At 38.2% G+C, this 4,579-nt stretch overlaps 1 protein-coding gene across 1 annotated transcript in view; it reads right to left on the bottom strand.

Annotated features, from left to right (window-relative positions):
- Window positions 1-1,265, bottom strand: part of LOC108362610 (uncharacterized) — a 21,475-nt gene extending 20,210 nt beyond the window's left edge. The window contains exon 1 of the mRNA XM_017615659.1: window positions 677-1,265. The gene's annotated coding sequence lies outside the window, so the exon portion shown is untranslated. The remainder of the gene's footprint in view (window positions 1-676) is intronic.
- Window positions 1,266-4,579: the final 3,314 nt, after the last annotated feature.

The following is a 4,579-nucleotide window of genomic DNA, read 5'->3' as shown; positions in this document are numbered from 1 at the left end:
TTTATTTTATTTTATTTTATTTTATTTTATTTTAATTTTATTTTATTTTGTTTTGTTTTGATTAATTTAATATAATTTTTTTGTTTAGTTGTATTTTATTTAGTTTTATTTTATTTTTTTTACTTTATTGTGTTTTAGTTTATTTAATTTAATTTTATTTTAGTCTACTTTTTATTCTATTTTGTTTTTTCCTCTTTCATTATTTTACTTGTTTATTCTATTTACTTTTCAATCATACTTTTTACACACTTTTTTCCTACACTAATATTTCTCTAAATGCGACTATTAAGCACATGTAAAGTCAAAGTAAATTTCACAAGAGCAACACTCTTTCGCTGATCGCTTTCTTCGAGCTACTTAAGAATTCACGCTGCGTCTTCAGATGTCCGTACAGAACTGAAAAGGCATTAATTGAAATAACAACACGAAGTTATTACATTCTACCGGTTGCATCGGTACAACTGCAAGAAAACAAACAAAACCTAGATATGTTTGTATGTATAAAACCCGTAAAAACAACACACAAAACTGCACACAACAACAAAATCAACATAAAAACACAGTAAACACTTGAATATGCAAATATTGGCGAATGTCGTTATTTTATCGGCACATTTCAGAGCACTAAATTTTCTGCTTTGATTTGCTTCACTTCGTCTTTCTTTGCTTTGCTTACTTTACTGCCAATTCCCTCACCGGCAAGCTGACAGCAAAAAGTGGAGCAGCGTTGGCTTATCCACCTGCCTGCGCTAGTCCTGTGGCGCTGACCGCGTATCCTTGAGTCGTTCGAATTCAAATTTCAAAACATTTAACTTTCTATCGCTGTTTGCTTTTGCACGTTGCGCTTCTTGTGCAAAGCTCCTTTGACAGGAGTTGGTTGCACTTTTTCTAGGCAACACAAACTCACAAACACACTCGTGCGCACTTTCAAATATTTATTTACACTCGCGTTGCCAACTATATTTTCACTTTCAAAGGAGTTTTTCTTCAAACTTTTCAAAGAAATAGCGTAAACAACTATTTTAACGCGCGCCTCCTTTGCAAAATTCCGTTAGCTTTTTTTGCTTATTCTGCTTACAAGCGCATTTTAAAACAAAAGCGAAATGCCGTTGGAAATTTTCTCAAAGCTTACTGCAGTGCAAATGTTTTTTTTTGTTTTGTTTTGTTTTCGGTGCGCCCAACGCGTACGACACCTCAACCGCAACTGAACTGATAGCAAGCTGGGCGAGCGCTACTATGGCTAGTTAGCTGGCTGGTGGCATGTGTTTGATGGCACCCCCACCACTTGGCCGGTGGTGGCGCTGTTTCAAGCTTGACGCACGCCAATCGGCTGCTACTGCCGCCGCCACGGTCACCCAATTTTCTTTAATGTGTGTGTGCTTGTGTGCCAGCCTCGCGCAACAGGTGTGAAAGCAAAAGCACGCTCTAAAGCTTTGCAAGCTCAACACTGGGTGGCGTCAAGTAGACAAGCTTTCTGAAATTTCAAATGTTTGTATGTTTGTATAATTCGGAGACTTTTGTTTTGATTAATTTGGCAGCATTGGCGTGGCTTTTCATATGATTTTAGTGCTTTTGCGCTTATCAGTTTGATAAGAAAATTGAAAATCCTTTTCAATATTAAAAATTCGCATTAAATTTTCAATGTAAATACCGATTTTTATTGACATTTACGGCTTTCGCAGATTTTACATAACACTCATTTGCTTGCAGGTGGTAGCGGCTGGAGTTGGCTGTAATTGCTATTTTCTTCACTTCAGAATTCAGATAAGCATTAGCCAGTTGACATCCACTCACTCTCTTCTTTCATCTCGTATGTAGCTCTGTACCGACGCTCGGTTTGGACCGATACTAAAACCGCTTCGCCAAATTCTTCTCGCCTTTGGAAAACTAAACTCACGCCCGTTGCTCATCCCAAGTCTAGACAAGGTACTTCCGCAATTGGTTCTCCCATTATGTTTATGGGTTTTGAATAAGAGGGCCTTTTCATCTATAAGTACGAAATGTTCAAGCCATCGCAACAGTGGAATCTTACCATGAAGCGCTTTTCAGGTCATTTTAAAGTCCATACATTTCGACATTCCATCTTCTTCGGTACCCGTCGCCTACGCATATAGGGCAATAGCTCTTGCATGGAATAATTATTTGGAAAGCTCCAAAAGCCCTCTCATCTCAAGAGAAAATATGTGTAGATCGCGAGTTTTTGACATCGAAAGAGCACTCTGCTTTTTCTTATTGCCAACTGAGTCCAAAGTAGCACTGGGCGATAAGATTTATCCTCTACTTGATCTATAGGCCGAGATGTAGATTGGTAGACAAAATACTTCATTATCAAAAAGTTTGATCTACCGAAATTGACGTATTGTGGTACGCATCGCTTCCATGTTTGAATTTGTTGCCCTGTTTAACCACAAATTCAGTTTGAGGATACATCGATGCATCTGGCGCCCTTAATATGTACAGTATATTTTGCTTTACTGCCTCTATGCTTAAGTGCACATTTAAGATACCTACCCCAAAATGCGCATCAAAAGCATTATTTTTAACATTTATACGGAAACTGCTCCGATAGATGCATTCAACATACCTGCACATTGGCGATACCTGCCTTAAAAATTGTGCGACTAGTATCAANGTTTACCTGCACTGGCCCTACAATTACCTAATTTTACAACCTTTTATTTATTTTGCTCATCTCGCAGAACAACGAAAATGGCTATCAATTTATGTAGTTATATAGATAATTAGATAACATTCGGTAAAAATTTCGCTTGCAGTAATTTCTACAAGGTAAGTGCTCCGCCAATATTTGGTTTCATAGGGATTCGCATACCTTCCTCATTGAAGTAGTAAAGAAAATTCGCTTAAGTGCCTTTTTCGGTTACGTGCACAAGTTTTTCGTGCAAAGAAGGATGTGCAGCTCAGCAAAATATACTGTATTTGTTTTTTCATTCGATTGTCTCATGACTCTTCGCAGCGCCCTAATTGTTAACGTTTGAAGATCATGAATACTTCTTTATCTGATACCCGTACATAGACTCGATTCCACTGTAAGAAGAATATTTGGCTGCATTGGACCAGATTGTACTGAACCTTGAAAGAACCCTCTCCCCGGCCATCTCCTCTCCTTAGGTCTATCTCTTCATTTTTNTATCTGATACCCGTACATAGACTCGATTCCACTGTAAGAAGAATATTTGGTTGCATTGGACCAGATTGTACTGAACCTTGAAAGAACCCTCTCCCCGGCCATCTCCTCTCCTTAGGTCTATCTCTTCCTTTTTTCATATTCNTATCAATTTATGTAGTTATATAGATAATTAGATAACATTCGGTAAAAATTTCGCTTGCAGTAATTTCTACAAGGTAAGTGCTCCGCCAATATTTGGTTTCATAGGGATTCGCATACCTTCCTCATTGAAGTAGTAAAGAAAATTCGCTTAAGTGCCTTTTTCGGTTACGTGCACAAGTTTTTCGTGCAAAGAAGGATGTGCAGCTCAGCAAAATATACTNGGCCGAGATGTAGATTGGTAGACAAAATACTTCATTATCAAAAAGTTTGAACTAACGAAATTGACGTATTGTGGTACGCTTCCATCGCTTCCATGTTTGAATTTGTTGCCCTGTTTAACCACAAATTCAGTTTGAGGATACATCGATGCATCTGGCGCCCTTAATACGTATTTGTTTTTTCATTCGATTGTCTCATGACTCTTCGCAGCGCCCTAATTGTTAACGTTTGAAGATCATGAATACTTCTTTATCTGATACCCGTACATAGACTCGATTCCACTGTAAGAAGAATATTTGGTTGCATTGGACCAGATTGTACTGAACCTTGAAAGAACCCTCTCCCCGGCCATCTCCTCTCCTTAGGTCTATCTCTTCCTTTTTTCATATTCTTCCTAGTGGAGTCCAACGCTGTTAGGCGAGCCTTTGAGTAGTTTGACAAAAGTAACGACCAACGCAGTATCATTCGCTAGGAAGAATCTTGAATTGTAAAACTCCGACATACATAACTTATACATATTTGAGCTATAGAGCATCCTCGTGTGAAATGCTGCAGTTTAGTTCTGCCTCTTAATAACCAACTTCGGTTTTATATAATAAATAAAAACAATTCGATTAACCGCTGGAATTCGTCTAACTGTTCACTTTCGACTGATCGAGTAGTATGAAAATCGACTAACCGATGTTATTAAAATAGTGATGGTTTTTTACAATAAAATTATTTTTATGCGCGGTTCGGTTTTGTCCGTTATGCATAAAGCTGCCTTTACACGGGCCGATTTCTGTCGAGTGGAAAATCGACTGAGAAATCGACTAGCCAAATCTCTTACATTTTACGATTGAATTGCTATTTACATAGGTCGATTTTGGTTCAACGATAAAAATCGACTAGCAAATCGACCCGTGTAAAGGCAGCTTAACCATCAAAAACAACTAGTCGAAAAATCGAAAATGAACGGTTGGTCGACTAGTTGTTTGTGAGCGGTTAGTTGCAAAAGTCCACTAAGTCAAGTCGACTTATACCATATACCGCTAATTGCTTTTCGTGCCACCGCCTACACTGTGAACTTCG

This window comes from Rhagoletis zephyria, unplaced genomic scaffold (assembly GCF_001687245.7).
Source record: "Rhagoletis zephyria isolate East Lansing unplaced genomic scaffold, Rhagoletis_zephyria_1.1 Rzeph_scaffold_01052, whole genome shotgun sequence".
In the NCBI taxonomy this organism is placed as follows: Eukaryota; Metazoa; Arthropoda; class Insecta; order Diptera; family Tephritidae; genus Rhagoletis; species Rhagoletis zephyria.
Note: the sequence above shows the minus strand (reverse complement) of the source record. Positions and strands in the feature narration are given on the sequence as shown.